The 25198-nt window shown below is 47.9% G+C and overlaps 1 protein-coding gene across 1 annotated transcript in view; it reads left to right on the top strand.

Moving 5' to 3' along the window:
• Positions 1-1610: 1610 nt before the first annotated feature.
• dnmbp (dynamin binding protein) overlaps positions 1611-25198 on the top strand; it is a 110419-nt gene continuing 86831 nt past the window's right edge. The window contains exon 1 of the mRNA XM_080205965.1: positions 1611-1692. The gene's annotated coding sequence lies outside the window, so the exon portion shown is untranslated. The remainder of the gene's footprint in view (positions 1693-25198) is intronic.

Genomic DNA, 25198 nt, shown 5'->3' with positions numbered 1-25198 from the left:
AGAATAACCTTCCTACATGTTGGACTATTGCACTTTGAGAGACTTTGCAACTTGAGAATTGTGTAACTATGAATTCTTGGGTTGAAGGGGGAGGGTTGGTGATTAATCATCATTATCATAGAATTCCTCCAGGAGGCCTTTCAGCCCATCAGCTCTGCACTGACTCTTCAATAGAGCAGCTTACCAAGGTCCAGTCCTGCTCTAGCCCCATGATCCCACATATTTAGCCCATTAATCCCCCTAATCTACATATTTTGGGACACAAAGGGGCAATGTAGCATGGCCAATCCATGTACCCTGCACATCTATGGAGTGTGGAAGGAAACCAGAACACCTGGAGCAAACCCCCCAGACATGGGGAGAACATGCAAACTCCACACAGTATTTCCGAATATTAGTTTTTAGGTACATATACAATGTTTCTAGGAAATCTGGTGGGGCAGTGGGTGATCTTGCTGCCTCTGAGCCAGAAACCCTGGGTTTGAGTCCCAGGGAAAGTGCATTCATAACACAGTCAAACATGTTGTGTGTCAACCTATAAATCCTTCCGAATATGCCAATGACTGGCAGTTAGAGCCTGAGAGATTCCTGGTCAGTCATGTGATGGAAAGAGCATTGGAGCCTCCATCATGACTCACAATTCCTGGGATCTAGGTTCGATTCCCACTATGGGTCACTGTCTGTGTGGAGTTTGCACATTCGTCCCATGTCTGGGTGGGTTTCCTCCAGGTGCCCTGGTTTCCTCCCACAGTCTAAAGATGGGTGGGTTAGGTTGATTGGCCATGCTAAATTCTCCTTCAATGTACCCAAACAGGTGCTAGGTTTTTTTGATTTTGATTTTTTATATTTTGAGTTATTATTGTCACATGTATTAACATACAGTGAAAAGAATTGTTTCTTGTGCGCTACACAGACAAAACATACCATTCATAGAGAAGGAAACGAGAGAGTACAGAATGTAGTGTTACAGCTATGGCTTGGGTGTAGAGAAAGATGAACTTAATGCAAGGTAAGTCCATTCAAAAGTCAGGGAAGAAGTGTGGCAACTAGGGGACTTTCACAATAAATTTGTTGCAGTGTCAATGTTAGGCGACTTACGATACTAACAAATAAACTTAAATTATTTGCCTTTTTATTTGATTTGATATTGTCACATGTATTAGTATACAGTGAAAGATATTGTTTCTTGCACATTGTGTAGACAAAGCATACTGTTCATAGAGTATGCAGGGGAGAAGGAAAGGAGAGAGTGCGCAGTCATAGCTAGGGTGCAGAGAAAGATCAGCTTTATATATGGAAGTCTATTCAAAAGTCTGATGGTAGCAGGAGGCCTTGTACTTGTGACACTAATAAATAAACTTTAAACTTTAAAACTCCATGTGGAAGTGGAGGTTGCTACATCATCCTCCTGGTCATCTGTAACACACTGTTTCCATGGCAATGGTTAAAACTCTCAGGACTTTTGTGGATTGCCCCACTTTCCAGCCACGCCCCCCCTCCAGCCCTCTCCCTAATATGGTCAGGACCCTGGGGTTTGCGTGCTGAGGTCATGACGCAGGGAAATTGACACCATGTAACTGACAAGCGGGGAATGTATCAAAGTTCCACTGGTGAATGTAGCGAGGAGCAGGATCCCAGCGTGGGAGAGCAGCTCCTGTTCCCCAGGCAGCCCAGCCTGGAGGCTGGAGACAGGTAAGGACAGGGCAGATACCAACCCCCCCCCCCCACTCCCCCGCAAGTACACACTCCTTCCCCAGGGGAGAGAGGAGGGGGCGGACCAAATATCCCCCACCCCACCTTGCACCAAGCTGCTGTGCTGTCAGAGAAGGGGGTTCTCAGTGCTGGGATGTGTCACTGTATGTGTGTTACAGCTTGCTTAGTGTGCGATGCACAGCTCTTTCCATTTGTACCCCCTGATCTCACTTTCTGGTTGTTTTGTGTGTGTGTGTGTGCGCTAAGTATTTTTTTTGTAGTGTGGACATTGTGAACGGTTTTGCAGACCATTCAGACACGTTAAGGAGTCAAATTGCAGTGTTTTTAAATTGCATTTGTAGGATTGAAACCATCCGTGTAATTGTTCTGTAGTCAAGTGTTGAGTCAGGTTTAAGCAGGGAGGGTCCTCGGTCCCCCCCCCCCCCCGCAACTCCGTGTATGCAGCGGGTGAACTGCTCTCTATCTGTCCGGAGTTGCTGAGGTGGCGTGAAGCTGATGTTCCTGCCTCTGTTTACCGAGAGAGCTTACTTCATTCAGTCACTGGTTGGGTGTGTCAGCTTCCCTACCCCCCCGCCCTCAGGACTCAGGACAGGAGCGATGGCCCCTGTGGTTCAGTAGCCCGTTGGCACCCCCAGGTAAGGAAGGACATTGTGCGCAGGGAGACAAGAAGAAAGCAGCAGCGACAAGAGGCTGCAGAGATGGGAGAGTGGGCAGCAATCTGGTGCAAGGAGGAGTTAGAGTCTTGGCAAGCATCGGGTAGATCGTTTATGTGGCAAAAAAATACTTTATTCATAAAATATTTCAAAGAAAGCATCGCAAAACATTTCAACTTGATGGAAAGTTGCAATGACTTTCACGCTTACATCAGAAAGCACTCGAGGTTCTGCAGTAATTACAAACATTGAGTGTTTTTGTTACAGAGAGTACAGTGCTGTTCAAATTATATACATAAGTCATGCTGCACTTTGATTTAACAGCTGTAAGCAAGGTCAGGGAAAAGACACTGGTTTTGGTGTTGCCAAGGCATGTTAAAGACCCCCGCCCCCCAGGAGAAACTCTTAGAGAGAGAATGTTATCAGGAAATTCTGATCTGCACGCTTGGAATTCCTGGACAGTCCTTGGGATCCATGTGGCTGACCTGTCCATCTCCAATTGCAGGGGGGAGGATGGGCTGGGGTGGGGGGAGGTGGTCCTGGGTTCTCACACTGAGTGTGTTCTTTGCAATGTTACTGGATGGAGAAACTTGACCCACTGGGTATGGAATTCTGCCAGTCGGTTGTCATGGTGATAGTGGTTCGCTGTGAGTTGTAACTTCACCGAGAAATATTTTCTTTAATAATTAACCCTTTCAGCTCCCTGGGTTTGTCTCCGATGTCCTATCACCTCCCTCCCCCACCCCAGCTCAAGGGCTCTTTACCTGACTCTTCCCCCATCAGCCTGGGCCAGTGAATATAAACGGGCTATTCAACTGTACGTGGCATCACAGTCATGTCAGATTTAGTCCCCGCTCGGTAATCGCTGATTGTCAACCCAATAGATTTCAGTCTAACTTTCTGAATGGAGGGCTGTGACAAATGGTGTTCCTCAGGGATCAGTGCTGGAAACTTTGCTGCTTGTAATATATATAAACGATTTGGAGGAAAATGTAACTGGTTTGATGAGTAAATTTGTGGATGACACAAAGGTTGGTGGATGTGCAGATAATGATGAGGACTATCAGAGGATACACAGGATATAGATCAGTTGGAGACTTGGAGAGATGGCAAATGGAGTTTAATCTGGACAAATGTGAGGCAATACATTTTGGAAGGTCTAATACAGATAGGAAATATACAGTAAATGGCAGAACCCTTAAGAGGTTAGGCAGAGGGATCTGGGTGTACAGGTACACAGGTCACAAAGTGGTAATACAGGCAGGGAAGGTAGGCAAGAAGGCACACGGCATGCTTACCTTCATCAGCTGGGATATTGAGTTTAAAAATTGGCAAGTCATGTTGCAGCTTTATAGAACCTTAGTTAGGCCATAACTTGGAATATAGTGTTCAATCCTGGTCGCCACACTACCAGAAGGACGTGGAGGATTTGGAGAGGGTACAGAAAAGATTTACCAGGATGTTGCCTGGTATGGAGGGCATTAGCTATGAGGAGAGGTTGGAGAAACTTGGTTTGTTCTCACTGGAGCAATAGACGTTGAGGGGCGACCTGATAGAAGTTTACAAAACTTCGAGGGGCATGGACAGAGTGGATAGTCAGAAGCTTTTTCCCCAGGGTGGGAGCGTCAGTTACCAGGGGGTGCGAGAGGCAAGGTTTAAAGGAGATGTACTGGGCAAGTTTTTACTCAGAGTGTGGTGGGTGCCTGGAACTCACTGCCGGGGGAGGTAGTGGAAGCGGATACAATAGTGACTTTTAAGGGGCGTCTGGACAAATCCATGACTAGGATGGGAATAGAGGGATACGGTCCCTGGAAGGGTAGGGAGTTTTAATTCAGTCGGGCAGCATGGTCGGTGCAGGCTTGGAGGGCCAAAAGGCCTGTTCCTGTGCTGGAATGTTCTTTATTCTTTGTCCTTTGCTCCTTTTGTCAGACAGACTGGCCCAGTCCATATTGACTCGGCTGACCCTGACCAGTCTGAGTCAGACCCCTGAGTATTGACCAGGATCGGAGCTGAATATCTAGCTGTGATTGGTCATCTGATGTAATACCTCTCATGTGACTTGGTATCTTAATGCTCCCGGGAGGCGTCTTGGGACTTTCTATTATGTTGGAGCTGCTATATGAATAAGTTTAAACTTTTATTTATTAGTGTCACACGTAGACTTATATTAACACTGCAATGAAGTGGCTGTGAAAATCCCGTAGTCGCCGCGCTCCAGCACCTGTTTGGGTACACTGAGGGAGAATTTAGCACGGCCAATGCACCTAACCAGCACGTCTTTCAGACTGTGGGAGGAAACCCACGCGGACACGGAGAATGTGCAAACTCCACACAGACAAAAACCCCAGCTGAGAATCGAACCTGGGTCCCTGGAGCTGTGAAGATGATGAATGGGATGGATAGGATAGAGGTGGAGAGACTCTTCCCGCTCAGAAAAGACAGTAGGACTAGGGGGCACAGCCTCAAGATGAAGGGGGGAGCGGTTTAGAACGGAGTTGAGGAGGAACTTCTTCACTCAAAGGGTGGTGAATCTCTGGAATTCTCTGCCCGTTGAAGTGGTGGAGGCTACCTCGCTAAATATTTTTAAGACGCGAGTTGATGGGTTTTTGATGAGAGAGGGGATTAAGGGTTATGGGGAGAGGGCGGGAATGTGGAACTGAGCCACGACAGATCAGCCATGATCTTATTGAATGGCGGGGCAGGCTCGAAGGGCTAGTTGGCCTACTCCTGCTCCTATTTCTTATGTTCTTATGTAAGCAGCAGTGCAAACCACTGTCCGCCTGTAGAAGTTGTGGTGTTTCACTCTGTACAACACCAGACATTACATTTAGCATTGCAGCCAACGCGTGGGGGTGCAGAGAGAAAATTAGAAAGCAGCTCCAAAATGATACATACTCCACCCAATCCCCATTGAGAAGCAAAGGGCTTTGAAATCTGCAAATGAATTCTTATGAGTACAGATGGGAATAGACAGCGGTTAATTGTAGGGTCTCTTGCACACTCTGCACTCTCCTCTCCCAAATATAACAGTGAATCATTTTAAACAAAAATATACAGAGAAGATTTTGTCACAGGCCTTTTATTCAATGCTGGGTGAAGATTATATTCCAATTTATGCACTAGTTTGAGAATCTAACATCCCCCTGACAGTACAGCGTGAGGTTAGATACAGCGTAAAGCTCCCTCTACGCTGTTCCCCATCAAACACTCCCAGGACAGGTACAGCACGGGGTTAGATACAGCGTAAAGCTCCCTCTACACTGTCCCCATCAAACACTCCCAGGACAGGGACAGCACAGGGTTAGATACAGAGTAAAGCTCCCTCTACACTGTTCCCCATCAAACACTCCCAGGACAGGTACAGCACAGTGTTAGATACAGAATAAAGCTCCCTCTATACTGTCCCTACACGTCTCATCTTTACATAAGCCTCCTTCTTCCTCTTCACCACAGATTCAACTTCCTTAGCACACCACGGTTCCCTTGCTCGACCACTTCCTCCCTGCCTGACAGGTACATATTTATCAAGGACTCACAGTAGCTGCTCCTTGAACAAGCTCCACATTTCGGTTGTTCCCAGCCCCTGCAGTTTCCTACTCCAACCTATGTATCCTAAATCTCGCCTAATCGCCTCATAATTACCTTTCCCCCAGCTATAACTTCTGCCCTTCAGTATATACCTATCCCTTTCCATCATTAAAATAAACATAACCGAATTGTGGTCACTATCACCAAAGTGCTCACCTACCTCCAAGTCTAACACCTGGTCTGGTTCATTACCCAATGCCAAATCCAATGTAGCCTCACCTCTTGTTGGCTTATCTACATACTGTGTCAGGAAACCTTCCTGCACACATTGGACAAAAACTGACCCCTCTAATGTGCTTGAACTATAGCTTTTCCAATCAATATTTGTAAAGTTGAAGTCTCCCATAACAACTACCCTGTTACTTTCACTCCTATCTAGGATCATTTTTGCAATCCTTTCCTCTACATCTCTGGAATGTTTTGGGAGGCCTATAAAAAAAACTCCCAGCAGGGTGACCTCTCCTTTCCTGTTTCTAATCTCAGCCCGTACTACCTCAATAGACAGGTCCACATCAAATGTCCTTTCTGCCACCGTAATACAGTCCTTGACTAACAACGCCACGCCTCCCCTTCTTCTACCACCTTCTCTGCTCTGACTGAAACATCTGAACCCTGGAACCTGCAACAACCATTCCTGTCCCTGTTCTATCCATGTCTCTGAAATGGCCACAACATCGAAGTCCCAGACACCAATCCAGGCTGCAAGTTCATCCACCTTATTGCGTGTGCTCCTCGCATTAAGGTATGCGCACTTCAAACCACCCTCTAGCCTGCCAATATACTGCTGCGACCTAGAAACCTTATCCATGCAGGACGAGGTTAGATACAGAGTAAAGCTCCCTCTACGCTGTCCCCCATCAAACACTCCCAGGACAGGTACAGCACGGGGTTAGATACAGAGTAAAGCTCCTTCTACACTGTCCCCCATCAAACACTCCCAGGACAGGTACAGCACGGGGTTAGATACAGAGTAAAGCTCCCTCTACACTGTCCCCATCAAACACTCCCAGGACAGGTACAGCACGGGGTTAGATACAGAGTAAAGCTCCCTCTACACTGTCCCCATCAAACACTCCCAGGGCAGGTACAGCACGGGGTTAGATACAGAGTAAAGCTCCCTCTACACTGTCCCCATCAAACACTCCCAGGACAGGTACAGCACGGGGTTAGATACAGAGTAAAGCTCCCTCTACACTGTCCCCATCAAACACTCCCAGGGCAGGTACAGCACGGGGTTAGATACAGAGTAAAGCTCCCTCTACATTGTCCCTTTGAATATTCTCAGGATGATTATTGATACAACAGAAATAACAATGTATAGTTCTATTGTAAAATACTGCTCAAAAACAGAAAATGCTGGGAAAAAACTCAGCTGGTTCTGTTAGCGTCTGTGGAGAGAGAAACACAGCAAATTTAAACTTTACCTCTTCCTTTTCACTAATGCTGCCAGACTTGATGAGCTTTTCCAAGCTGTTTTTATTTATATTTGTTGCATTTTCTAACCTAATAAGACATCCCCAGGTGCTTGGCAGGAAGGAAACTGAACTGCATTCGGAACGTTGGGTTCGATGGCCAAAGGATTGGTCCGAGTTGGGCTTTAAAGGGGTATCTCACAGGAGGGAAGCGATACTGAGAGTCCGAGAGGTGTGGGGAGGGAATTGTAGAGTGTACGGTCTGCTGAGGGATGGTGGAGCAATTAAAATTAGGGATACACAAGGGCCAGAATTAGTTTGCAGTTATCTTCAAGAGTTGTTGGCTGAAGGAGATTCCAGGGAATGGGAGAGATGCAGAGTGACCAGCAATGGGAACTGGACTTCCATATTTAGGAAGGACAGACAAAAAGGGAAAGGCGGTGGAGCTACATCACTGGTTAAAGAGGAAACTAAGACAATAGTGAGGAAGGATGTTAGCTCCAAAGATGTGGAATTTGTATGGAGAGAACTGAGAAACATCAAGGGGTTTCATTTCAACCCCCAAACTGTAGTTGTGATGTTGGGGATTGCATTAAACAGGAAGTTAGGGACGCATGTGATAGAGGAACATATGTAATTATGGGTGACTTTAATCTGCAGACAGAATGGGCAAATCAAATTAGTAATAATACTGTAGAGGAGGAATCCTAGACTGTGTATAAGATGGTTTTCTGGACCAATACATTGAGGAATCAACAAGAGAACAGGCCATCCTGGACTGTTTATTGTGTAATGAGAAAGGAATAATTGGCGATCTAATTCTGCTAGGCTCCTTGGGGATGAGTGACCATAATATGATAGAATTCCTCTTCAAATGAGTGACGTAGTTGATTCTGAGACTAAGGTTTTGAATCTAAAGAAAGGAAACTACGATGGTATGAGGCACAAGTTAGTTATGATGGATTGGGGAACGTTACTTAAAGGGGTGACGGTGGATAAACAATGGCAAATATTGAAAGAACACATGGGTGAACGGCAACAATTGTTCATTACTGGCTGGTGCAAAAATCAAACAGGAAAGCATGTCTTACAGGAGAAATTAGAGATAATATTAGATCCAAGGCAGAGGCATACAAGTTGGTCAGAAAAAAACAGGCCCAAAGAATGGAAGCAGTGTAGAATTTGACAAAATAGGACCATGGGTGGCACAGTGTTTAGCACTGCTGCCTCACAGCAGCAGGGACCCAGGTTCAATTCCTGGCTTGGGTCACTGTGTGTGTGGAGTTTGCACATTCTCCCCATGTCTGCATGGGTTTCCTCCAAGTGCTCTGGTTTCCTCCCGTAGTCCAAAGATGTGCAGGTTGTATTGATTGGCCATGCTAAAATTGCCCCTTAGTGTCCCAGGATGTGCAGGTTATGTATGCTTAGCAAGGTAAATGTGTGGGGTTACGGCGATAGGGCCTGGGTGGCATTGTTGTCGGTGCAGGCTTGATGGGCTGAATGGCCTCCTTCTGCACTGCAGGATTCTATGATTTCAAGGGATTGATTACAAAGGGGAAAATAGGGTACGAGACTAAGCTTTGTAGGAACATAAAAGCTGACTGTAAAAGTTTCTATCTGTAACGAGAGAAAGATTGATGAAGACAAATGTAGGTCTTTTACTGTCAGACAGGGGAATTTATAATGTGGAAGAAATAACTGGCTGACTAACTAAATACATACTTCACAAAGAAGGACACAAAGAAGATCCCAGAAATGTTGGTGAACACAGGGTTTCATGATAGGGAGGAAATGAAGGAACTCAGTATTAGTGGGGAAATGTGCTTGGGAAATTGATAGGATTGAAGGTGGATAAATCCTCAGGGCCTCATAATCCACATCCCAGATTATTTAAGGAAGTGACTCTAGAAATAGTGAATGCATTGATGTAATCTTCTAGGATCCCATAGATTCTGGAACAGTCTCTGCAGATTCCAGCTTCAAGTTTATTTATTATTGTCACAAGTAGTCTTACACTAACACCACAATGAAGTTACTGTGAAAATCCCCTAGTCACCACACTCCAACATCTGTTGGGGTACACTGAGGGAGAGTTTAGCAAGGTCAGTGCATCTAACCAGAATGTCTTTTGGAGGATTGGAAGGTAGCTAATGTCCCCCATTATTGAAAAAGGGAGGTAGAGAGAGAACAGGGAATTATAGAACAGTCAGCCTGATATCAGTGGGGAAAATACTCAGTCTATTATCAAAGATTTTATATCAGGGTATTTGGAAAACAGTGGCAGGTTCAGCGTAGACCCACGAAATGAAAATAATACTTGATAAATCTGGAAATCTTTGAGAGTGTAACCAGTAGAGCTGATTAGGGAGAATCAGTGGATGTGGTTTATTTGGGCTTTCAGACGACTTTCGACAGAGTCTCACGTAAGAGATGTAAAATTAAAACACGTGGGACTGGGGAGAGCGTATTGAGATTGCTTCCTGTCTGCTAACAATGAGTACAAATAAATGGGTCTTTTTCCAAATGGCAAGCTGTGACTAATGGGGTACCGCAGGATCAGTGCTGGGACTCCAGCTATATATTAATGATTTGGAAGAGGGAACTAAATGTAGTAATTCCAGGTTTGCAGATGACACACATCTGAATAATGTGGATAAATGTGATAGCAAGAACAGGAAGATTTGAATAGCTATAAATTGAGAGGAGAATGTGCAATGAGACCTGGGTGTCTTCGTACACCAGTCGATGAAGGTAAGCACGCAGGTGCAGCAGGCAGTAAAAAAGGGAAATGGTATGATGGCCTTCATAGCGAGAGGATTCGAGTACAGGAGCAGGGATATTTTGCTGCAGTTATACAGGGCCTTGGTGAGGCTGCACCTGGAATATTGTGTGAAGTTTTGGTCTCCTTATCTGACAAAGAATGTTCATGCTGTAGAGAGAATGCAACAAAGATTTACCAGACTAATTCCTGGGATGGCAGGACTGATGCATCAGAAGAGATTGAGTCAGTTAGGATTATATTCACTGGAATTTAGAAGAATGAGGGAATCTCATAGAAATCTATAATATTTTAATGCAGGAAGGATTTTTCCGATTTGGGGGTGGGGGGAGGAGGGCTCTAGAAACAGGGGTCACAGTCTGAGGATTCAGGGTAGACTATTTAGGGCAGAGGTGAGGAGAAATGTCTTCACCCAGAGGGTGGTAAATGTGTGGAATTCTCTACCACAGAAAGCAGCTGAGGCCAAAACATTGTATTTTCAAGAAGGAATTAGATATAGCATTTGGGGCTAAAGGGATTAAAGGATATGGGGGGAAAGTGGGAACAGGTTACTGAGATGGATGGTCAGCCATGATCAGAATGAATGGTAGAGCAAGCTGGAAGGGCCAAATGGCCTCCTCCTGCTTCTATTTTCCAGTTTTTGAGGCACGGGGAAGTTGAAAGTAGAAACAAGAATTGTAAAATTGGCTGACCAACTCAGATGAGTGAGGACAGGTGTGATTGGTGAAGGAACGTAAGAACTAGGAGCAGGAGTAGGTTATCTGGCCCCTCGACCTGCCCCGCCATTCAATAAGATTACGGCTGATCTGATAGTGAACTCAGCTCCACTTACCCACCCACTCACCATAACCCTTAATTCCTTTACTGTTCAAAAATGTATCTATCCTTGCCTTAAAAACATTCAATGAGGGAGCCCCAACTGCTTCACTGGGCAGAGAATTCCACGGATTCACAACCCTTTGTGTGAAGAAGTTCCTCCTCAACTCAGTCCTAAATCTGCTCCCCCTTATTTTGAGGCCATGCCCCCTAGTTCTAGTTTCACCCACCAGTGGAAACAACTTCCCTGCTTCTATCTTATCTATCCCCTTCATAATCTTATATGTTTCTATAAGATCCCCCCTCATTCTTCTGAATTCCAATGAGTATAGCCCCAGTCTACTCAGTCTCTCCTCATAAGCCAACCCTCTCAACTCCAGAATCAACCTAGTGAATCTCCTCTGCACCCCCTCCAGTGCCAGTATATCCTTTCTCAAGTAAGGAGACCAAAACTGTACACAGTATTCCAGGTGTGGTCTCACCAGCACCTTATACAGCTGCAACGTAACCTCACTGTTTTTAAACTCCATCCCTCTCGCAATGAAGGACAAAATTCCATTTGCCTTCTTAGTTACCTGCTGCACCTGCAAACCGATTCCTTGAGATTCCTGCACAAGGACACCCAGATCCCTCTGCACAGCAGCATGCTGCAATTTTTTACCATTTAAATAATAGTCCATTTTGCTGTTATTCCTACCAAAATAGATGACCTCACATTTACCAACATTGTACTCCATCTGCCAGACCCTCACCCACTCATTTAGACTATCTATATCCCTTTGCAGACTTTCAGCATCCTCTGTACACTTTGCTCTGCCACTCATCTTAATGTCATCTGTGAATTTTGACACACTACACTTGGTCCCCAACTCCAAATCATCTATGTAAATCGTAAACAATTGCGGTCCCAACACTGATTCCTGAGGCACACCACTAGTCTCTGATCGCCAACCAGAAAAACACCCATTTACCCCCACTCTTTGCTTTCTGTTAGTTAACCAATCCTCTGTTCATGCTAATACATTACCCGTAACACCGTGCACCTTATCTTATGTAGCAGCCTTTGGTGTGGCATCTTATCAGATGCCTTCTGGAAATCCAGCTACACCACATCCACAGGTTCCCTATTGTCCACTGTGCGTGTAATGTTCTCAAAGAATTCCACCAAATTAGTCAAACGTGACCTTCCCTTCATGAACCCATGCTGCATCTTCCCAATGGGACAATTTATATCCAAATGTCTCGTTATTTCTTCCTTGATGATAGATTCAAGTATTTTCCCTGCTACAAAACATTAGTGTATTCTGAGACATGGCCAGCAGTTTTAGAATGAACCCCTGTTTATGTTTAGCAGAATGTGGGAGAGTAGCCAGGAGAGTGTGAAATAGATAAACCCAGAATTAACAAAGGCATGACTGAGAATTTTTGCAGCAGGTAAAATGGAGTACAGGTAGGGAGATGGCGATAGTTGGTCTTAGAGTTAAGGGAATCGTTGGTTATATCCCCTCTGGAGCTTTAAGAGAATAAAGTTACTGGCCAACAATCGGCTTTCCGGCTGTGAGGATTGTTTTTAAATGTTTGTGGTTCTCTGGTTGGGTGGGATGTGGCTCCTTTGAGTATGAATATCAAATCACTGTCACTCTGATTCTCAGGGTTCATGGTGCTGTCGCTGGGTTGAGAAACATTCTTATTTGACAGGGGTTCCTTCCAAAAGCGAGAGAGGTCTCCCACCCTCCGAGCCCGTGTCATGTTGAACAGGGTCTGAAACACATTTTTAAATGGAGGTTCTGCCAGAAGCAGCTTTGTCAAATGTTTGCTGTGTGTGTCATATCACTGGCTATCCTCCAGTTCCCATTGGGCGGAATGCAGCCAAAGCAATGGAGTTCTATGGTGCAGTGGATTCAGAACCGCAGAGAAAAACACACCAGACCCATCCCCACCAGGCCCGTGCCTGACCTGCCCGTGCCAATACTGTACCCCACAGTGTAACCGTGACAGACCCGTCCCCACCAATACTGTACCCCACAGTGTAACCGTGACAGACCCGTCCCCGCCAATACTGTACCCCACAGTGTAACCGTGACAGACCTATCCCCGCCAATACTGTACCCCACAGTGTAACCGTGACAGACCCATCCCCACCAATACTGTACCCCACAGTGTAATCCTGACAGACCCATCCCCGCCAATACTGTACCCCACAGTGTAATCCTGACAGACCCATCCCTGCCAATACTGTACCCCACAGTGTAACCGTGACAGACCCATCCCCGCCAATACTGTACCCCACAGTGTAATCCTGACAGACCCATCCCCACCAATACTGTACCCCACAGTGTAACCCTGACAGACCCATCCCCGCCAATACTGTACCCCACAGTGTAACCGTGACAGACCCATCCCCACCAATACTGTACCCCACAGTGTAACCGTGACAGACCCATCCCCACCAATACTGTACCCCACAGTGTAACCGTGACAGACCCATCCCCACCAATACTGTACCCCACAGTGTAACCGTGACAGACCCATCCCCACCAATACTGTACCCCACAGTGTAACCGTGACAGACCCATCCCCACCAATACTGTACCCCACAGTGTAATCCTGACAGACCCATCCCCGCCAATACTGTACCCCACAGTGTAACCCTGACTAGCCTGTACCCACTCACATTTTGTGTAGCCACATCTCACTGGGGAGTGGAGTTGTGTCAGAGTCACAAGGTTGTATGTTCAAAATCCACAGCCGGTTTTGAAGAGGAAAATCAGCGTTAATATTCCATAGGGGTGCTGAGGGAGTAGTGAATGGTCTGTAGGATAGGATATTAAACTGTGTGTTTGGGAGGGTCATAGAATCTCTACGAGTCTGCACTGAAAACAATCCCAGCCTCGACCCTATCCCCACAACCCCACACATTTACCCCATTGATCCCTGTACGCATCACGGGTCACTAAGGGGATATTTAGCATGGCCAATCAGCCTAAACTGCACATCTTTGGACTGTGGGAGGAAACCAGAGCACCCGGAGGAAACCCACCCGGACACGGGGAGAATGTGCAGACTCCACACAGGCAGTGACCCGAGGCTGGAATTGAACCTGGGTCCCTGGCGCTGTGAGGCAGCAGTGCTAACCACTGCTATCCACAATCTTCATGGGATCTAATGAATCCCGTGACAGTGTGTTGTTCCTGCCGGTCTCCCGATCAATATGAGCTTCAGTAAAACAGATTCTCGGATCATTATCCTACTGCTGTTTGTGGGATCTTTCTGTGCACAAATTGGCTGCTATGTTTCCCATGTTACAACAGTGCCAACCCTGCAAAACACAGTCCTCATTAAAGGAGATATATAAATGTGGCTCTTTCTCTTTTTTTTAGTATTCTATCCCAGTGGCATATGGGTGGCACAGTGGTTAGCTCTGCTGCCTAACAGTGCCAAGGACCCGGGTTCAGTTCCCGGTTTGGGTCACTCTTGTGTGCGGAGTGGGTTTTCTCACACAGTCCTAAAGATGTGTTGGTTAGGCCATGTTAAATTCTGCCTCAGTGTACCCGAACAGGCACCGCTGGAGTGTGGCAGCTAGGGGATAGTCACAGCAACTTCATTGCAGTGTTAATGACAATAACAAATAAATGCGTTATTCAGTTCAAAGTACCCTCCAAGAACAAAACCGCCTCGGAACAAAATCTGCATTGGCGTTGTGTGGTGTTTTCAGAGTTAATTTGAAGGTGGCATTCGAACGCTCTCCAACTCGCACGAGCTCTCGGGGACAGGGTAAAGCCTGCGCAGCAGTGTGCCAGCTGTCAGTTAATGGTGTGTGATGGACAGGAGCCAGACGAACAGAACTCACAGTCCATGTGGGTTCTTCGTCCCACTGCTGAGCGTACATCTGAAGAACAGGAGGAAGCCACTCAGCCCCTGGAAGCTGCTGAGATGGTCAGTGAGCTCCGGGATGGACCGTGTCCATCTGCTCGCCATTGCTTCATATCCCATGATGCCCAGGAAATGTCCCTCCATTGCATTGTGGGAAATATTCGTTGTCCTCAGCACCTATAGCAGCTGGAGAGATTCCCACTACCCTGTAGTGCTCCCTATATCGTCCCTTTATAGACCGCCTTTCATTTTAAAATTATATCCCATGTTGTGGGCAACCCCCTCCCCCGTTTCCCCTCAGACCAAAGGGAAAAGTTTCTCTGTATCGACCCTATTGGAATCCTTTATCATTCTTCAGACTCCAACTCAATCACCTCTTAAGCTTCGAAACTTGACCAATTAAATATATACAAACTGTTGATATAATTTCAACTTAAATCCTGGCATCGGAGACACAGCGGTTAGCACTGCTGTCTCACAGCACCAGAGACCCAGGTTCGATTCCTGGCTTGGATGATTGTCTGTGTGCAGTTTGCACATTCTCCCCATGTCTGCATGAGTTTCCTCCCACACTCCAAAGATGTGTGGGTTAGGTTGATTGGCCATGCTAAATTGCCCCTTAGTGTCAAAGAACAAGGAAAATTACAGCACAGGAACAGGCCCTTCGGCCCTCCAAGCCTGCACCGACCATGCTGCCTGACTTAACTAAAATCCCCTACCCTTTCGGGGACCATGTCTCTCTATTCCTGTCCTATTCACATATTTGTCAAGATGCCCCTTAAAAGTCATTACCGTATCTGTATCCGCTTCCACTACCTCCCCCAGCAACGAGTTCTAGGCACCCACTACTCTCTGTAAAACAATCTGCCTCGTACACCTCCTTTAAACTTTGTCCCTCACACATTAAACCTGTGCCCCCTAGTAATTTGACTCTTCCACCCTGGGAAAAAGCTTCTGACTATCCACTCTGTCCACGCCTCTCATAATCTTGTAGACTTCTGTCAGCTCACCCCTCAACTTCTGTCGCTCCAGTGAGAACAAACCAAGTTTCTCCAACCTCTCCTCACAGCTAATGCCCTTCATACCAGGCAACATCCTGGTAAATCTTTTGTGTACCCTCTCCAAAGCCTCCACATCCTTCTGATAGTGTGGCGACCAGAATTGAACGCTATATTCCAAGTGCAGCCTAACTAAGGTTCTATAAATCTGCAACATGACTTGTCAATTTTTATACTCAGTGCCCCCAGCCAATGAAGGCAAGCATGCCGTATGCCTTCTTGACCACCTTCTCCACCTGCATTGCCACTTTCAGTGTACCTGTACACCCAGATCCCTCTGCCTATCAATCCTCTATTGTGTCGGGGGGACTAGCAGGGGTAAATATGTGGGGTTACAAGGATGGATCCTGGCCATTCGATGGGCTGAATGGCCTCCTTCTGCACTGTTGGGATTCTATGAGTAGAACGAGAAGGATTCCCCATGCCCACTGCTGGATGATAACACAGGCTGGTGAGATGTAACCTGGGCGTGCCAACACAGGAATGGTCCCAGGAGACCGGTGAGTGTAGAAGTGGGAACCCGGCTCATTCTGAACCTTGCTCCCTGTGATTTGCGGCTAGGTTATTGATCGCTGCTGCTGCTTCCCTCTTGGCAAAGGCAGGCCGTTTAAAAAAAAATGGAAACGAGAACTTGCAGCTAAACAAAGGCAGTGATTTCTGCTGACTGGGTGCCTTCAGTGCTGGATCCCGGCCCAAGGGAAACTCAGTCAGCATATCAGACTGAGAGTTAGTCTCCACTGAGGCTGCCTGCTTTGTGCTGCAAATCCCCAACTCCAAACCACTATTGTACTGAAGCCCGAACGGCACGTGACCTAGAAATCACAGAAACCCTACAGAACAGAAAGAGGCCATTCAGCCCATCGAGTCTGTACCAGCCACAATCCCACCCAGGCCCTACCCCCATATCCCTACATATTTACCCACTAATCCCTCTAACCTATGCATCTTGTTACACTAGGAGCAATTTTTAGCATGGCCAATCAACCTAACCCGCACATCTTTGGAGTGTGGGAGGAAACCGGAGCACCCTGAGGAAACCCACACAGACACGGGGAGAATGTGCAAACTCCACACAGACAGTGACCCAAGACGGGAATCGAACTCAGGTCCCTGGAGCTGTGAAGCAGCAGTGCTAACCACTGTGTTACTGTGCCGCCAGACCACCACACCTATCTACAGGAACTGGGGGGGGGGAGGGGAGGAGAGGAGATGAGAATAGCACTAAGGTGGAGGTAACGGGGAGGTTAATTTCCCCCTTCACTTCTTCCATCGGCTCTTAAATGGGCAGTGTAGAGGGAGCTTTACTCTGTATCTAACCCCGTGCTGTACCTGTCCTGGGAGTGTTTGATGGGAGACAGTGTAGAGGGAGCTATACTCTGTATCTAACCCCGTGCTGTACCTGTCCTGGGAGTGTTTGATGGGGACGGTGTATAGGGAGATTTACTCTGTATCTAACCCCGTGCTGTACCTGTCCTGGGAGTGTTTGATGGGGGGACAGTGTAGAGGGAGCTTTACTCTGTATCTAACCCCGTGTTGTACCTGTCCTGGGAGTGTTTGATGGGGATAGAGTGTATAAAAACAGAACAGTATTCCTTTTCCCAGGACTATTATCTTTGCCTGTCATGAGTGTAATATTTATCCAGCTGAAGAGGATAGTTTTAGTGGGAGATATTGAGTGACTGGCTGTGAGAGCTGCCACTGAGGCCTGGCGAGGTCAGCAGGCTGCAGTGTGGGGAGGAGATGTTTCCGAGGCTGTGTCTGTCTCTCAGGAATATGATGTGGACCGTGTAGATCAGAATAATGGCTTGTGGGTAAATGGTGCAGCTTTTCAGCCTGATTGCAATCCTAGCCAGAACCATGGTTAATTTATCAGCTGCTCTGAGGAATGCGCACACTCTCTCTCACGCGCGCACTCTCTCACGCGCGCACTCTCTCACGCGCGCGCACTCTCACGCGTACACACAGTGAGGCCTGAGTTCCAGACAAAGGAACTGACGACTCTGCAACAACAATTGGCAGTTATACAGTTAATCTATATCCAGTCATGTTCTTTTTGAGGTATGGTCACGGCTGTATTGTTGGAAATGCTGCAGCCATTTTGTGCACAGCAAGATCCCACAAACAGCATTGTGGGTACTGTGCAGTTAATCTGTTTCTCTTTAAGTTGATTGGAGGAGAAATCTTGGCCGGGACACACAAGGGAGAATCCCCCCCCGGTCTCCTTCCAATAATATCACACTTTTATATCCACCTGAGAAGGCAGATGAGGCTGGAGGTTAAAGTCTCATCTGGCAGCGGGGCACTGTGTGGGCTGGGGGCAGCAGGGCGCCGTGTGGGCCGGGGGCAGTGGGGGGGCACCGTGTGGGCCGGGGGGCAGCGGGGGGGGGCGCCGTGTGGGCCGGGGGCAGCGGGGGGGGGGGGGGGGGGGGCGCCGTGTGGGCCGGGGGCAGTGGGGCGCTGTGTGGGCCGGGGGCAGTGGGGGGGCGCTCTGGGGGCGGTGGCAGCGTGGTCAATACTGATCAGGTCTCTCGACTCCCCCTACCCTAATCCTGTGAGCGAAGAAGAGAGCAAACTCGGGGGCCACACATAGTCTTGTGACGGTGTGGAGTTACAGTTTCTGAGCTCTGCCATCTCACCAAACAGCTACACATTGTGTCTGGGAAAAGCTTTACATTATGGAGAGTTGGTAAATGGGGAGGGGGCATTGCTTCTGTGCCCAACCAGTTCATGCCCACACCCTAACCCAGTGGGCAAGGGGCAAAGTCACACAGACACTTTCTTTGATTTATTATTGTCACATTTAATATACAGTGAAAAGTATTGTGTCTTGCTTGCTATACAGACAAAGCATACTGTTCATAGAGGAGGTGAGAATGTAGTATGTAGTGTTACAGTCATAGCTCGGGTGCAGAGAAAGATCAATTCAATGTGAGGTAGGTCCATTCAAAAGTCTGACAGCAGCAGGGAAGAAGCTGTTCTTGAGTCGGTTGGTACGTGACCTCAGACTTTTGTACCTTTTTCCTGACGGAAGAAGGTGGAAGAGAGAATGTCCGGGGTGTGTGGGGTCCTTAATTACACTGGCTGCTTTTCCAAGGCAGTGGGAAGTGTAGACAGTGTCAATGGATGGGAGGCTGGTTTGTGTGATGGATTGGGCTACATTGATCACCCTTTTGTAGTTCCTTGCGGTCTTGGTCAGAGCAGGAGCCCAGACCAAGCTGTGATACACCCAGAAAGAATGCTTTCTGTGGGGCATCTGTGAAAGCTGGTGAGAGTCGTAACGGACATGCCAAATTTCCTTAGCCTCCTGAGAAAGTCGAGGCGTCAGTGGCCTTTCTGAACTATAGTGTTGGCATGGAGAGGATAGGTTGTTGGTTAGAAACCTAAAGCTCTTCAGCATTTCCATTTTGTCCCCATTGATGTAGACAGGGGCATGTTCTCCTTTATGCTTCCTGAAATCCATGACAATCTTCTTTGTTTTGTTGACATTGAGGGAGAGATTATTGTTACCGCACCAGATTCTCTCTCTCTCCTGCAACCTGTCTCATCACTGTTTGAGATCCGACCCACTGCGGTGGTGTTATCAGCAAACTTGAAAATCGAGTTGGAGGGGAATTTGGCTGCACCATGATAGGTGTGTAAGGAGGGGGCTGAGAACACAGCCTTGTAGGGCACCGATGTTGAGGATGATCACGGAGGAGATCGTGGGGAAGTCCAGGATCCACTCGCAGAGGGAGGAGCCGAGGCCCAGGCCATGGAGTCTGGGGATGAGTTTTGTTGGAATAATGGTGTTGAAGGCTGAGCTGTAGTTAATAATACAACCCTGGATCCAATCCTCTATGTGGATTGAGTGACGTCATGTCACAAGGTTGGGACTGGTTGGATTGCTCAGTGGGCTGTGTGGGGACAGAGATCACTAGGGCCCAGCTTGCTACTTTTGCTGACTGCCCAGTGACACTTTCTGGATAGTTTGTGTGAATAGAGCAGTGGATTTGTACGTGGGGCCAGTACAGTCAAACCAGCCACAGTCTCTCTCTCTCTCTCTCTCTCTCTCTCTGAGCATTTAACCACTTAGGGGAAGGAGAGGCTGGCACATTAACCACTGCCCGCACTCCCATCCTACCCCCCCCCGGGCACGGGACTGGCACATTCACCCTGGGGGAAGGGGAAGCAGAAGAGGGAAGAAAATGTTGCGCTTTCCTGGCAGACTGTGACAGTTGAGTGGGAGGAAGCCGAGCTCTGCTGTGGAGGAAGAAAAGTCTGAATGAAACTGTGGAGAAGAGAGCAGCACTGAATAAATCCACTCTGCTTTCAAAAATCTCCCACTCCATAATGCAAGCCAGATGACGCCCCCGGGCCTGATTTTAATAGCAGGACTGCCAAAGGCCGAACATTGTTTGCTACTCTTCCCAGTGCCCATGTTTTTACACACTGCTCACTCTACGTTCAATTCTAATCCTCTCCCCGTGAGTTCTTCATACGTGACGGACAATCCCTCAAAGCAGACATTGCAGAGGGAGCTGTGCGGCAGACCGTAGAACAGAATCACGGAATTGTTACGGTGCAGACGGAGGCCATTTAGCCCAGTGTGTCTGTACTTCTCTCCAAACAAGCATCTCGAGCAACAGATGTGTTGAGTATAGGGCTAACGGGAGGACTTTGAATAGTGTGGAGGAGCAGAGGGATCTAGGTGTACGTGTACATTCCTGAAAGTTGGGAATCAGGTAGATAAGGTTGTTAAGAAGGCATACGGTGTCTTGGCGTTTATTGGTAGGGGGATTGAATTTAGGAGTCGCAGCGTCATGTTGCAACTGTACACAACTCTGGTGCGGCCGCACTTGGAGTATTGTGTGCAGTTCTGGTCCCCACATTACAGGAAGGATGTGGAGGCTTTGGAGAGGGTGCAGAGGAGGTTTACCAGGATGTTGCCTGGTATGGAGGGGAGGTCCTATGAGGAGAGACTGAGGGATTTGGGGTTGTTTTCGCTGGAGAGAAGGCGGCTAAGAGGGGATCTTATTGAAACATATAAGATGATTAGAGGTTTAGATAGGGTGGATAGTGATAGCCTTTTTCCTCTGATGGAGAAAGCTAGCACGAGGGGGCATGGCTTTAAATTAAGGGGTGGTAGTTATAGGACGGATGTCAGGGGTAGGTTCTTTACCCAGAGGGTGGTGAGGGATTGGAATGCCCTGCCTGCTGCAGTTGTAAATGCGCCTAGTTTGGGGGCGTTTAAGAGATCCGTGGATAGGTTTATGGACGGAAAGGGATTGGTATAGGCTAGTGGGTCATTGTTTTGTAACTGGTCAGCGCAACATCGTGGGCCGAAGGGCCTGTTCTGCGCTGTTATGTTCTATGTTCGACTTAGTGCCCACAGCCCTGCCTTTCCCCGTACCCCCTGCACAGTGTATTCAAATAATTGGCTAACGCCCTCTTGAATGCCTCGATTGAATCTGCCTACGCCACTGAATTCAAATTCTGGGGACCATTTGGCCCATTTCCCTGTGCTAGCTCTCTGAAAAAGCTTCAGTTGTTCTCAGTGTTGTCCCACTCTTTCTCCATAAATGTTCTCAATGTTATTGTTCCCAATATTTACTCAGTTTGCTTTTGAACCTGATTCCTGAACCTGCTCCCAGTGTCCTTTCCCATTGTAACTCCCCGTGTTTTATAAACAATCTTTCCTCCTGTTATTCCTGATCCTTACCTTTATTTGACCCCAGGAAGTGTTTCCGACCCCACATCCTCTCTTTGCCAAGACGACCGACCTCCATCCTCGGAACGGGGCCTGTTTTTGTCTCCGCTCACCTGCTGCTGAAGTTATCATCCGTCACCCTATCACCTCCAGCCCGGACTCTCCCAATCCCAGTTCCCGGCAAATCATCCGCCTTGGAGCCTCTGTGAAACTGAGCTCATCTCACACTCTGCTAACAATAGCCCTTCCTCTGTTACCCTGTGCCTGCTGACTTTCATTGGCTCCTGGTCAAGGGGAAGGCGATGGCCTAGTGGTATTATCGGTAATGTTCTGGGGATCCGGGTTCGAATCCCACCACAGCAGATGGTGGAATTTGAATTCAGGGAAAAATATCCGGAATTAAGAATCTACTGGTGACCGTGAAACCATTGTCGGAAAAACCCATCTGGTTCACTGATGTCCTTTAGGGAAGGAAATCTGCCGTCCTTACCCGGTCTGGCCTACATGTGACTCCAGAGCCACAGCAATGGGGTTAACTCTCAACTGCCCCCCCCAGGCAACTAGGGATGGGCAATAACTGCTGGCCAGCCAGTGACGCCTGTGTCCCAGGAATGAATTAAAAAAAAAAGCAACATCTTGATTTCTTTCATTTTTGTTTTCAAATCTCCCCCCCTCTTCACCCCCCCCATATACCCTCACTTCCTGCCCCCGTGGTGTAGCTTTGCCTCCCCCCCCCCCCCGACCTTCTGAAACCCAGCTTTGGGTTGAGTATCACCTTGTCCGGCTCAGTGTCACTCTTTATTTGATTCTGTTCCTGTGAGGCACTTTGGCATCTGTCTTGCCAGGTTAAAGGTGCTATTTAAATGCAGTTAGTTGCTGTGGACAAGCGCGAGGGAGCCTCTGGCTGAGGGCAGGTGGGATGCTGGGGAATGTGAGGAGCCAGGCCTGAAATCTGTTGCGTGTTGGGACTTGTCCCCGTCTCCAGATTGAGTCAGTGATCCCGGCAGCTGCAACTGCTGGAGCGCTTCCCCCTACCATCTCCCGAGTTGATCTACGGGTCTCATTATCGGCTGTTGCTGCACCCTGGGGTGGGGATCTTTACCCCACTGTTACCCCCCCCCCCCCCCATCGCAGTGAGCCCAGATTCTGCCTGTCGGGAATCGAATCCCAATGTCACAGTCAAACCTGAGTGTGGACACACCCCACACTGACACACACCCCACGGTAAGTGAATGAATAGCTCCAACCTCCTCACAGTTTTATCTCTCACCCTTCCTCCCTCTTTCTTTACCCTTTTTCCTCATGTTTAGTTGTTTGTCTCTCCTCCCTCTCATTGCTCACCCCTTTTTACATCTCATTCCCTCTCCCACTTTCCTCTATCGCTCCTCTTTTCTCTCTATCATTTCCTGCCTTTTTCTCACTCCTCATTCCTTTCTGTCCTCTCTCTCTCACTCTCTCTCTCTCTCTCTCACTCTTCCTTCTGCTCGAGTTTTAATATCACTATCACCTTTTTCTTAATTATCCACATCTTTCCTTCTCTGTCTCAACATCATTCTCTCCCCCTCTGCCTCCGTTACTCTCTCTCTCCCCCCCACCCCCCCCCCCACCCCCGTCTCCGTCACTGTCTTTCTCTCTCTCTCTCTAACCCCCTCTGTCCCCGTCGCTCGCTCTCTCTCTAACCCCCTCTGTCCCTGTCGCACAATCTCTCTCCCCCTCTGTCCCCGTCGCTCGCTCTCTCTCTAACCCCCTCTGTCCCTGTCGCACAATCTCTCTCCCCCTCTGTCCCCGTCGCTCGCTCTCTCTCTAACCCCCTCTGTCCCCGTCGCTCGCTCTCTCTCTAACCCCCTCTGTCCCCGTCGCTCGCTCTCTCTCTAACCCCCTCTGTCCCCGTCGCTCGCTCTCTCTCTAACCCCCTCTGTCCCCGTCGCTCGCTCTCTCTCTAACCCCCTCTGTCCCCGTCGCTCGCTCGCTCTCTAACCCCCTCTGTCCCCGTCGCTCGCTCGCTCTCTAACCCCCTCTGTCCCCGTCGCTCGCTCGCTCTCTAACCCCCTCTGTCCCCGTCGCTCGCTCGCTCTCTAACCCCCTCTGTCCCCGTCGCTCGCTCGCTCTCTAACCCCCTCTGTCCCTGTCGCACAATCTCTCTCCCCCTCTGTCTCTGTCGCTCTGCCTCTCTCTCCCCCTCTACCTCCGTCACTATCTTTGTCTCCCCCCTCTGTCTTTGTCAGTGTCTCTCTCTCCACCCCCCCCCCCCCCCACCGTCTCCGTCGTTCTCTCTCTCTCTCTTCCCCCCCCCTCTGTCTATCAGGATGGTGGGTGCGAGGATTCCTGGGTGCAGCCCCAGGTCTTGCTGTGTTGGCTACAATGACACTTGTTGCCAACATGATGCCCAGCGGGTGAGCATTTGGGATCCTGTACCTCGACATGGAAACAACATGCTTAAGGTGTTAGAAAGGGGGGGATGATTTCCTCTTTGAGAACTAACACACAACCACTCAAAGAGAAGTATCTCACCTCATAATCTGTTAAAGCAAGTATGAGAAGGGGAAGTATCAGCGTTTCAGCAATCTTTAATGGTTAAATCGAAAGAACTACCTGAGACACTCTCTGTAAAGATAACAAGTAACACTTTATTCATCTAACTAACAGTGGACAGGTTAACTAAATTATTAACAAACCAAATAAAAGATTATTCTCATGGAATGTTCAGATAAATACAATTCCTACTTATTAACAAAAAAACAGAATTTCTAGTCACTCTGAAAATACAACCAGGTTTGTCGTTTTCCGGAATATTTTGTCTTCATCTTCTGTTTTCACTGTCTTCTGTTGGTTCCTTTACGATTGAGATGAGGCTTTCTTTTAAGACTTAAATATGGCAGACAGTAGCTGTCTATCTCTCTCTTTCTCTCTCTCTGTTTCCCTCTAGCTGTGAACTGTGGCAGATGCAGTTGCTCCAGACACAGTGACTGGCAGTTTGGAGCTGGCTCTTATACACCTGATGATACACCAAAATCCCCACAATAGGATTGGTTTACTGGTTATCAAAACATCAAATTCAAATCTGATAGGCTGCTGTTATTCAAATGCCTAAAATTGGTTAAAATTGAAAAACAACCTGTTGTCTTGGCGGCCCTGCTGTCTAGGCTGCGATGTTTCAGTCTGTGTACAGCATGCACCTGCCTCTCTTCAGTACAGAACGAAAACTACCTTTTCTTTAAACAGACAATGCAATGCTTTCTGCTCTTCGCATTTTTACAATTATTTTAGAACTTTACATACAAGAACTTCACAACAAATTGGATTGGGGATGGGGGGGGGGGAAGTTGGTGCGGAGGGAGAGGCTCTCCAAATCTCTCCAGAGTAAAAGCAGCACCGTGGCTGTGAGGGACGGAACGGAGGGCCTCTAGGGGAATCCTACTGCCCAGCTGGTGGAAAAAACCCCGATGACAACAGCCAGCTGTGGAACCTCTGGCTGACTGTCCCTCCTGATGTTGGTCTCTGGCCTGTGTGGTTCCTTGAAGATTTTGACATCTGTTTACTGCCTGTGCTTGCAAGCTCAGTAACAGCTGTGTCCCCTCCTGACCTGCTATTTCCCCCCAGGGGAGTAATGGTAAGAGAAC

This window comes from Carcharhinus amblyrhynchos, chromosome 17, assembly GCF_965287045.1.
Source record: "Carcharhinus amblyrhynchos chromosome 17, sCarAmb.v2.hapA, whole genome shotgun sequence".
Lineage (NCBI taxonomy): Eukaryota > Metazoa > Chordata > Chondrichthyes > Carcharhiniformes > Carcharhinidae > Carcharhinus > Carcharhinus amblyrhynchos.
This window is presented reverse-complemented; position numbering and strand designations above follow the sequence as displayed.